At 41.6% G+C, this 11,736-nt stretch overlaps 1 long non-coding RNA gene across 1 annotated transcript in view; it reads left to right on the top strand.

The window, feature by feature from the left end:
- The first annotated feature begins 2,555 nt into the window (after window positions 1-2,555).
- The window catches only part of LOC144031940 (uncharacterized), a 45,020-nt gene continuing 35,839 nt past the window's right edge, over window positions 2,556-11,736 (top strand). The window contains exon 1 of the long non-coding RNA XR_013287632.1: window positions 2,556-2,673. This is a non-coding gene — a long non-coding RNA (uncharacterized LOC144031940). The remainder of the gene's footprint in view (window positions 2,674-11,736) is intronic.

The following is an 11,736-nucleotide window of genomic DNA, read 5'->3' as shown; positions in this document are numbered from 1 at the left end:
ATAAATGTGATAATTTCTCATGTGCAATTAATACTAATAAAAACACATTTTCCACTCTTGCTGTTGACAGAAGTCGACATTGGGCATGCTCAGTAAATAGGTATCGATCAATCATGACACAATCCCGGGATCTAACTCACAATCTCCCCAGTTAGGAGAAAACCACTCTACCACTGAACCATGCCGTCCTCTTTGGTTGACAAAAGGTTTGCAAAATGAGAGTGATATCAGAATTCAAAGTCCAGAAACATCCATCCATCATGGGGGTGCTGGAGCCTATCCCAGCCGGTTCTGGGCAGTAGGCGGGGTACAACCTGAACTGGTTGCCAGCCAATCGCAGGGCACACAGAGAAGAACAACCACTCACACTCACAAGCACACCTAGGGACAATTCGGAGCGCCCAATTAACCTGCCGTGCATGTCTTTGGAATGTGGGAGGAGACCGGAGTACCCGGAGAAGACCCATGCGGGCATGGGGAGAACATGCAAACTCCACCCAGGAAGGCCGGAGCCTGGACTCGAACCCAAGTACTCAGAAATGGGAACTTTTAACTTTTTTTTTCTGCTAATCCAAAATACATCCAAATATAAAGTCAATGATGTAAAACAGCATCCAGATAACTTGTGTATATTAAACATTGGCAATGAGAAAAATGAAATATCAACAACGACAGCAATAATAATAATAACAATAATAATAATAATACACCCTCCTTCATAATCATAGAATATGTTTTCCTTGTTTTTCTCACCCTTGCAGACTCTACATTCATTTTTTCCACTATGGGCTCTTTGCATAACTCCATGACTGTCTGATTTTAATAAAACTTGTGCTTTCTGTTTTTGATGACTGAACACACTGATGAATCCGGGTGTGTCTGGCTACTGTCGTCACAGTTACTGAGGTCAGGCACACCTGGTTCATCAATGTGTCCACTCGTGAAAGATAGCAAACAAAATAGCTGTTTTGAGTTCGGGAAGAGGTGGAATTAGGCAATTCCTTACTCGCTACATGTTTTTATAAAAAAAACAAAACAAAACTGCATGTTCTCTTCCCTCCCTCACTCATGTGTGCTCTTTCTCCTGCAACAATATATTACATATGCTGTACATAAACAGTTGGTTAATTATCAAATTAATATTTTTACATAAGTGAATCAAACATGAGAATGACTTATTTTATGAAAATAAATAATTGTTTTAACATATTAAACAAACATAAATAATAAGATATGATAAGATAATACGTCCACATGTGTTTTGTGGATTTGGAGAAGGCGTTCGACCGTGTCCCTCGGGGAGTCCTATGGGGGGTGCTTCGGGAGTATGGGGTACCGAACCCCCTGATACGGGCTGTTCGGTCACTGTACAACCGTTGCCAGAGTTTGGTCCGCATTGCCCGCAGTAAGTCGGATCCGTTTCCAGTGAGGGTTGGACTCCGCCAAGGTTGCCCTTTGTCACCGATTCTGTTCATAACTTTTATGGACAGAATTTCTAGGCGCAGCCGAAGCGTTGAGGGGTTTGGTGGCCTCAGCATTGCATCTCTGCTCTTTGCAGAAGATGTGGTGCTGTTGACTTCATCAAGCCGGGATCTCCAACTCTCACTGGGGCGGTTCGCAGCCGAGTGTGAAGCGGTTGGGATGAGGATCAGCACCTCCAAATCCGAGACCATGGTCCTCAGTCGGAAAAGGGTGGCGTGTCCTCTCCGGGTCGGGGATGAGATCCTGCCCCAAGTGGAGGAGTTTAAGTATCTTGGGGTCTTGTTCACGAGTGAGGGCAGGATGGAGCGGGAGATCGACAGGCGGATCGGTGCAGAGTCTGCAGTGATGCGGACTCTGTATCGGTCCGTTGTGGTGAAGAAAGAGCTGAGCCAAAAAGCGAAGCTCTCAATTTACCGGTCGATCTACGTTCCGACCCTCACCTATGGCCACGAGCTGTGGGTCGTGACCGAAAGAACGAGATCCCGGATACAAGCGGCCGAAATGAGTTTCCTCCGTAGGGTTTCCGGGCTCCCCCTTAGAGATAGGGTGAGAAGCTCGGTCATCCGGGAGGGACTCAGAGTCGAGCCGCTGCTCCTCCGCGTTGAGAGGAGCCAGCTGAGGTGGCTCGGGCATCTGGTTCGGATGCCTCCTGGACGCCTCCCTGGGGAGGTGTTCCGGGCATGTCCCACCGGCGGGAGGCCCCGGGGAAGACCCAGGACACGCTGGAGAGACTATGTCTCCCGGCTGGCCTGGGAACGCCTTGGGATCCCGCCGGAGGAGCTGGTTGAAGTGGCTGGGGAGAGGGAAATCTGGGTTTCCCTCCTAAAGCTGCTGCCCCCGCGACCCGACCTCGGATAAGCGGAAGAAGATGGATGGATGGATGGATGGATAATACGTTTTAAAAATCAATTTTCTAAAATCAAGGTTCACATTTAATTTATTAGTTTACTAGTTAATGCATTTAAGATGCAATTATTGTGTTTTTAAATTTATTTGACATCATGTTCATCTACAGTGCAAATGACCTATAGCTTGTCTTCCTTCTGTTTTGACCAACAGAGGGCGGTAGACCTTTCAGGTGAAGAAGCCATCACTGGCAGCTGAGTCTGATTGGCGAAAAAGTTTGGGTTTGTCTCCTCACTCAATTCTCTGCTCTCCAAAACAATCTCCATCTGACAAGTTTCACTGCACGTAAGTCAGCACCACATTTGTGACGACACCAGCCGGGATTGCTTACTTGCACTTTGACATCATTGGATTTTTTTGTGTGATTTTTGACAGCATGGCCAAGATTGTGATTGGAAGCTTTTTCTCATGCAATGCAGAGCCCAAAAAATAAACAATAAATAAAATCCCCAAGTCACATTTGATACATTTGATAGATTAGATCTGGGGTGGCAAACTGCAGTCCTCGAGGGCTGGATTCTTGCAGGTTTTTATAGATTTTACGATTCGAAGTTCAGCTGATTCCAATTAACAGGCTCGTTATCAGGCTTCTGCAGAGCTTGCAGATGAGCTGATCATGAACCAGCTGTGTTGAAGAAGGGAAATATCCAAAACCTGCAGGACTGTGGCCCTCGAGGGCCGGCTCTTGACACATGTGGATTAGAGAATCATGTTTGAATGTAGGATAAGAATAGATGGATGGGAGCTTGAAATTTGGCTTACAGGATGTTAAAGAATGTGACGTGTACTGTGTCAGCGTCACCAACAGGGGGCGTAACAGTCCAGCTGTTTTTCTCAACTGCATCCTCCCATCAGGCAAGATGAACAGGCCCGCTCCAGTCATCTTGTAAAGCGCCGCCACATGACATGTGCATTTCTAAAGGAATATTTATTTAATTATTTTTTTAAAGAGGGTGGGGGTAGGGCGGGGGGACGGCTTAATCCATTGTCAAGAGTCAAATGTTCTCTAATTGTTTGGTTCTTTGAAGACTTGAGTAGTTTTCAAAGTCCAAAGATTAAATAAATTGTCTTTGATGTTTGACAAAACAGAGGTTATGTTTATCAAAAAAAAAGTCAATTCTTTTGATGTTCTGGAAAAAAAGTGAACTATGGGATTTACAAATATGTGCAGTCGGTTGATCAAAGACTGAAATGTTGGAAAGGTTAATTTGAATCAACGCTTCAACTTTCATGTTTGAAAACGCGTTCGGTTTAAGATTAATTCAGAACGTCTTTGATGTTTACATTAGTCTTCCAATGTTGACGTACACATAACATCGGTTCAAATCTTACTTTACTGTCTTTGCTCTTTAGAAACCATCACTACTTATTAGATGGTGTTCTAAGACTAAATGGTCTTTGAAGTTTGCAAAATGTTAGCTAATTAAAAACTAAATTGTTTTTGTAGTTGTTGTTGTCTGTTTTTTCCTTAGTTACATCATCCTGTACTCGCTCCCTCACTATCATCCTTCCTTTCTTCCTTCCTTCCTGCTTCCTTCCTTTTTTTGATAATCCTTTTTTCCTATCTCGATTTCGTCCTTCTTCCTCTCATTCTCTTCCGTTGCTTTCGTCCTCCTTTCCTTACTTCCTTCTTTCGATTAAGCCTTCTTTCCTCCCTTTTTGTATCTTGATTTCTTCTTTCCTTCACTCCTCCCTCACCTGTTTTTTTCATTCTTTCCTATATTATTTCATTCTTCCTTCTTAGCTTCCTTCCTCTTTTCCATCTTCTGTCCATGTTTCATTCTTTTCACTCTCCGTTTCTTTTCTCCTTCCTCACTCCTTTCTTTCCTTAAAGTAATTAGTGTAAAAAAAAAAAGTAGGCCTACATGCCCACTTTTTGGCAACTCTGCAAATATAACATAATTGACCTAAAATGATGTTTATGTATGTACAAAATACATAGAAAACTATACATAATAGTTTGGTCTTAAATTTGACGCCCCTCTTTTGTGCTCGGACACCAACTCACCTTTTTTTTTTTTTTTTTTACCCCCGTCGGGGAGTCTTAAATCTCACCATTTCCCTCCATGTCGTCACCACGGTTACAATCCCGGCCTCATTTGCATAATATTCCCATTCCCTTGCCGCCTCACTCCTCCCGCATCAGACAAACTGCGGCGGGAATCATAGTGGGATATGACCCGCTTACTTCCGCCCAACTTATTGGCCATTCTGTGTGTGCGTGTGCGTGTAAGTGTGGCGAGATGTACGAGTGTCACACAGGCGGACGGCAGGAGAGGTGAAGCGTGGCACTGTGTGTGTTTATACGGCCGACGGCCTTGAATGGTCGAGCCCAATGATCTATAGCATGTCTTCGTCTACACACGTGCAACAATGATGTACTGTATTTACATAAAAGCCCGCGAGCCGATACAAATCGTCCGCGCTGCAATGTCGGCGCGCCGCTGAGGGAAGGGCTTAAAAGCTAATGTCGCTAACGTGACTTCAAAGCCTCCTGCAGTTCAAGTATTAAGTTATTAGCTTGAACTGTTAGTTTTTCAGTGAGGGGAAAAATGTAGGTGGATGGTTGTTGGGTTTTTTTAACGGCATTCTGTGGAATGTACTCATTTCTAATACATCTATTACCTGGTTAGGCCACATTCAAATATGGGGGAGAAAAGTCTATTGAAAAGCCTCTTTTATCCTAGAGGAGACTAAGGACTCCTGCAGCAAGACTTTGATGTATAATACCGTGGTCTCTAGACCTAAGCTTAATCAAGGATAGTTTGTCTTGACTTCAAAGGAAGCAATCATTATCCAATAGGAGACTAAGGAGAATGCAGAACAGTGGAGACTGTGGAGTGTCATACTGCAGCGTCCAGAGCAAAGGCACAAATCGAAGCTAATGTTGGGTTGTACTGATTTCAAATCAGACAAATGTTATCCAAAACGAGACTAAGGGTCATTGCAGAGAAGTGGAGACTTTGGAGAATAATACGCCAGAGCTAAGGCACACACTGAGCTAATGCTAGTTTGTATTGACTACAAAGGAGACAAATGTTATACAAGAGGAGACTAAGGGGCATGGCAGCAAAGTGAGGACTGCAGCGTATAGTACTGCAGTATCCAGAGCTAAGGCACAGGCTAGTTTTACATTAGCTTCTATTGAATTATACTGAGACAAATAGTTATCCATGAGGACACTAAGTGACAGGCTATAATACTGCAGCATCCAGAGCAAAGGCACAAGCTTGGTTAATAATGTTAGCTTGTATTGACTTCAAAACAGACTCTGTTAAATGGGAGGAGGAGACTAAGGGCTGTTGTGGACACAGTGGAGTATAATATTGCAGCATCCAGAGCTGTACTACTGCTAGTTTGTGCTAACTTCAAATTAGGCAGTGGTTATCCAAGATGAGACTAAGGGCCAATGCAGAAAACTGGTGATTGTGGAATAATACTGCAATATCCAGAGCTGTGTTAATGCAAGCTTGTATTAACTTTGAGTGAAACAGATCTTATCCAAGAAGAGACTAAGGGCCACTGGAGCAAAGTGGAGATTGTGTATTGTAGCAATGCTGCATTCAGAGCTGCGCGAGTGGTAATATATATTAACTTCAAGTTAGACAAATGTATCCAAGAGGAGACTAAGGCAGCAAGATGCAGAGTACCAAGTAGACTGCTGATTCCGGACTTAAGGCACAGGATGAACTCAGGTTAGACTGCATTGACTTCAGAGGCATCAAATGTTTTTCAAGAGGAGACTAAGGGCAACAAAGTGGAGACTGTGGTCTGGTAACAAAACAGAGCAGACCCTTGTTTTTTCTCTATGCTTCTAAATGATGCGTTCACTGCGGCACAGTTTTTGGAGTTGCCTTGCCAAGGTTGACAATCTAACGAGTTTCTCCCCCATCAATCGTCCATCCTCACTCCTTGTCGATCAAAAACCGAATCCGCCGCCGCCGCCATGTGGTGACGCTCCCGCCATAATTTACGTGTCACGCCACCGCGGCAGCCTGCCACAAATTATTTACGAGCGGGAGATTGAACGAGCTCCGTCGGGTGCCCGCCAGGGTCCGCTTTGCGCCATCCCTTATTGCAAAAGAGCCGCTTCCAGACGCTCCCTGCGGCCAACAAATATCAAGCAGCACTCATCCAAATGACTTGCATTCAACTCTCTTTCGTTTTCCTTTTCACGGTGGGGAGGCGTCTGACGATTAGACACGCTCCTTTCCAAGACATTTGGACGAGCAGATGTCTGAGGAGAAAAGGGGGGAGGAAAAAGAGAGAAAATAACAGGGCAGAGTTATTTTATAGTCATTTGGCACATGTTTTTGCTGACACTTTGAGAAAAATGCTCCCGTAAAAATGTACATCGGCAGTAACAAGCGTCCTAAGTGTGACTTTACAACACAAGCGCGTGCCCACACGCAATGTCGGTTGCATATTGCTGCAGCGCGAGCCAAGTCGTCCTCCTTGATTTGTAGCCGGTTCCTGCGTCACGTCACCTGTGTGCGCGCAAGGCCGTCATCGCTCGCCTCCCTGCAGCCGTGGTGGCCATTAGTATCAATTAACGCTAGTTGTCGGGCGTCGCCGCAAAAGTATGTGTCAGAAGTTGGAAAAATATGTTGCAAAAGTATGTCTCAGAAGTTGGCAAAATTGTAGGGCTGAACAATTAATCAAATTCAAAACGATATTGCATTGTAGTAGAATGCAATTTTCAAATTGCAGAGACTCTAATTTGGAGCAAATATTCTTGGAAAAAAAGCTTGCAAATATATGCCTCAAAAGGTGAAAAAAAAAAAAAGATGCCTCAAATGCCTGCAAAATTTTGTCCAGGAAATTTGGGAAAGTGTTTCTTGCAAATGTGGACAATTTTGCCTCAAAATATTTTGAATAAAATTATCAAAATGTCAAAAATATACCACAAAAGCCTGGAAAATATGCCACATAGCCTAGTCAGAAAAATATTAAATAAATACATAGATTAATTAATAAATGAATACATAAATAAATGACATTTTAAAAACTAATATTCCTTGGTAAAAAAAAAGAAAAAGTTTTCTTTTGCAAAAATATTTTCTTTCTTGCCTCCACAGATGCAAACATTTGCCTCAAAAGTAGGAATGCTGTAACTAAAATATGTTTCGTGCATCAGAAATGTATTTAGGCCTACTCAAAAACTTGTACTGCTTTATACCTCAAAAGTTTAATGTTTGGAAAATTTTAACTCAAAATTTTAGAAAATCATGGATCAAAAGTGTCATAAACACCACAAAAGCAGGGGATATACTGTATGCCCAAATAGGCTGGGAAACAAAAATGTGAAAAATTAAAAAAATTAAAAAATTTAAATTTTAAATTTTATTTATTTTTTAAAGAAAAAAAAAATCCAAAAATTAATTTAATTTTAAAGTTTGGTAATAAATAAATAAATAAAATCCTAATTTTAGAAAAATCTTTCAAAAGTAAAAAAAAAAAAAAAAAAAAAGTCTCAAAAGTTGATAAGTCAGAAAAGCATACATATACTGTAGAGTCAGAAAAGTATGCCACAACGTTAAATTATGCTTTTAAAAAAAATCAGAAAAATAAGACTACGAGTTAAGGAAAGTGCCTCCATTTTATTTATTTATTTATTTTTTAAACACACGCTCACACTCCATAGTTAGAAAAATATTCCCCCAAATTCACAAGAAAATATTTGGGGAAAGGAAAAAGCCTTGAAAAGTTAGAAACAAAGTTGGCAAAATATGGCATGAAAATATCTGCGTTGTTAAGCAAAGGATGCACTAAGCAAGACGCGAGTGCTCGATTTGGCCAAATGGTCACAGATGTTTCTTTCACGGTCCCAAATTGCCACGCAGCTTGCGAGACGGGATGCTACACAATGTGCATTTAATGTGCTCAATTAATGCATTCGCGAGGACCTCGTGTTTGTTCAAAATGTGAGTGCGTGTAAGGGGGCACATGCAAGGCAATGTGTTCTTTTTAATTGCGTTTCACGCGTTATGCACTTAATGAAGTCGACTCATTAAAGCTTTATTAATGGCTCCAAACATTTGCATTAACACACACCGTATGACAACTATGACGAGCGTCGCCACGGCAACAGACGCATCAAACATCCCGACGCCGAGACGGCAAGGCCAAGCTGTTGTTACCTCAAACATATTGAAATCATCAACATGCTGCGTTGACAACTTTGACACTAATGGAGACAATCAGATTGTCAATGAGAGATTCCGCAAGAGTTGTATTGTGCCACAAATGGTTAAAAAAAAATAATCTATCCAGTGGTCCCTCACTATAATTCGGTTCACTTTTCGCGGCCCCGCTGTACCGTAGATTTTTTTTTTTTTAAGTGCAATTTTGCACTTTTTTTTGTTTACAGTAATGTACCTATTTTTATAAAATTTATGAAGGTTTGAACATTAAGAATGTTTTAAACGGGAGAAATGTGAGAAAATGTAAATGTATCTGAGAAAAGTATGTAAACTGTGGTAAGGGGTTTCAGAGTGTTGAAACATTTATAATAAATGTAAAACATAAAGCTAACTATACGCGGATTTCATTTATTGAGTGTATTTTTTTTGGAGCCTAACTCCAGCGGAAAATGAGGGAACACTGTGCATGTATCAAAAGTTTGAGAAACACATGGAAAAAAAATATAATAAAAACATGGTCAAAAGACAGGGAAACACGTTAAAAAAAAAAAAAAAAAAAAAAAAAAAAAAAGGACTAAAAAGTCCAAAAGTCAAAATGCTTTATAAGTTGGACAAAAATATGCTTTGGGGGGGGAAAAAAAAAAAAAAAAAAAAAAGTGCCACGAGTTAGAAAAATAAGCCTTGAAATTGGGGGAAAAAAAAAATATGCTTTAAAATTCAGTCAAATGTTTCAAAAAGTTGTGAAATTACACATCAAAATTGGAAAAACATTGGTTGTGAAATATACCTTGGAAGTTGGTGTTTTGTAAGCCTCAAATTAAAAAAAATCAGAAAGGTATGCACTAGGTTAAAATGCTTGAAAAATTGGACAAAAATATCCTTTGGAAACAAAAAAAGTACCACGAGTCGGAAAAATAAGCCTTGAAAGTTGGGGAGAAAAAATATGCCAAAAAGTTCAGTCAAATGTTTCAAAAAGTTGTGAAATTAAACATCGGAAGTTGGTGTTTTGTCAGCCTCAAATAAAAAAAAATCAGAAAGGTATGCCTAAAACTAGGTCAATCTGCTTTATAAATTGGACAAAAATATGCTTCGGGGAAAAAAAAGTGCTATGAGGCAGAAAAATAAGCCTTGAAGGAAAAAATATGCCTTAAACTTCAGTCAAATGTTTCAAAAAGTTGTGAAATCACACATCAAAATTGGAAAACATTTATAAGCCTGAAATAAAAAAAATAAAATAAAAAAAAAGTATGCCTAAAAACTAGGTTAATATGCTTTATAAGTTGGACAAAAAAATGCCGTATAAGTTGGATAAAAATATGCTTTGGAAAAAATAAAAGTGCCACGAGTCAGAAAAATAAGCTTTGAAAGTTGAGGAGAAAAAAGTATGCCTTAAAATCCAGTCAAATGTTTCAAAAAGTTGTGAAATTATACATCAAAATTGGAAAAACATTTGTTAGCCTCAAAATCTTGGATTTGGCCATCAAATTCAGACAAAATGAGCCTTGGAAGCTTCAACAGTGCATAAGTGGGGAATATTCAGACGTTCCATCAGAATACAAAAATGTATAGGCAGTCGTGAATAGTATTTTTATTTATTTATTCTTTTTTTTTTAATTAGTGATTTTTGTGAATTTGCTAACCGGCAGGGCTTCGTTGTACCTCCGAAATGGCTCGGAGTAAATCCTGTAAACCTCGTTATCGACGCGGTTCTACCTGATATGTTGGCAAGCATTTTTGGCCGCCATCGCATCGATTGCGGCCGATGATGCGATATCAATTTTGTTTACGCACACGGCTGACAGATCTTGACGCTCCATCGGTCTGCGACGCTTTTTTTTTTTTTTTTTTTTTTTTTTAAAAAGAGGCCAATCGACTTTTCTTTGAGTGCTGACGCTTAAGGCCATCGAGTGTGTCTGAACCAAATAGCAGGATCTCTTACTGTGTTCTCTTTAAAAAAATAAAAAATCCCAGATAAGATTAGCGCTAATGGACTAGCGTGGCAAGGGGAGTTACGTAGCGACCTGGGACGATCGTTACTCATGTGGCGCACTTGGCTATTTCTCAATTAGAGAGGGCCTGGCGGAGAACTGACACTTGCGAAACTAAAGCCTCGGCGTCCCCCTTGTCCGTTTTTTTTCCTTGATAAGTCAAACGGTCGTCCTTCAGCTCCAGGGAGCGCGGCGGAGATTGAGTGCGCTATTGTTTCGGCTAATCAAAAAGACGAGCCTCTCTCAGGCCGCTGCACACTTTGACATGGATTTGAGTGGGATGTCTCCTCGGAAACAGCCAACACGTTAAAAGTTGGAAAAATAGGACTGAAAAGTTGATCCTTTTGACTGCATGCATGGAAGTTATTGTGTGTGCCTGAGCAATATTCCCCCAGGCGTGCGTATTTGTGCCAGTGTGCGCATTCTCCTTTTACGCCTTTCAGCGCTCTCGCCGGCGTCCGAAAAAGCTGCGTGACCTTGCCAGTCAGCAAGCCAGTCAGCCGGGGGGGGGGGGGGGGGGGGGGGGGCGTTGTGTGTACCGTTGATATGGACATGAGTTCCCCTCTTCCATCCTGTCGCTTTGATTTCAGTCTGGCAGCAAACGGTTAATCCACTCCAGAGAGTCCATGATGGGCATTTGATTGAGGTTTGGCTTTATGTATACACGCGTGCTCACGCGCACCAACGCCTGTTAGTCACTCTCTTGTAGCTACTTTTGCTCACGCTTTGCGCTCATCCTCTCACACACACTTAGATATTAGATACAGTCATACACATTGTCACTCACACCCTCGCTCTCATGGGGAACCTCTCAAACATGCCACTCATTCTGTGTCTCTCTCTCTTCACTGTTGCTCTCACAACCTCACGGTCTCTCATAAGAAGCACTCTCACACTACTATCTCTAAAACTTTATGACAATGCTCTCTCTAATTGGCTGTCAGTGTCTCTCACTTCACTCTCACACACGGAATCTCTCGTTTTCTTGTACTCTCTCACCTCCCTCTGTCTTGCTCTCTCGCACTCCCTCTCTCTTACACAATCACTCACCCGCTCTCTCACCCTCTCTCTCTCTCTCTCTCTCTCTCTCTCTCTCTCTCTCTCTCTCTCTCTCTCTCTCTCTCTCTCTCTCTCTCTCTCGCTCACTCGCCCTCTGTCTCCCTCACACCCGCTCGCCCTGTCTCCCTCACTCGCTCACACGCCCTCTCTCTCTCTCG

The sequence above is a fragment of the Festucalex cinctus genome, chromosome 12, assembly GCF_051991245.1.
Source record: "Festucalex cinctus isolate MCC-2025b chromosome 12, RoL_Fcin_1.0, whole genome shotgun sequence".
Taxonomy (NCBI): domain Eukaryota; kingdom Metazoa; phylum Chordata; class Actinopteri; order Syngnathiformes; family Syngnathidae; genus Festucalex; species Festucalex cinctus.
The sequence above is the reverse complement of the archived record's forward strand: the minus strand, read 5'-3'. Positions and strand labels throughout refer to the sequence as shown.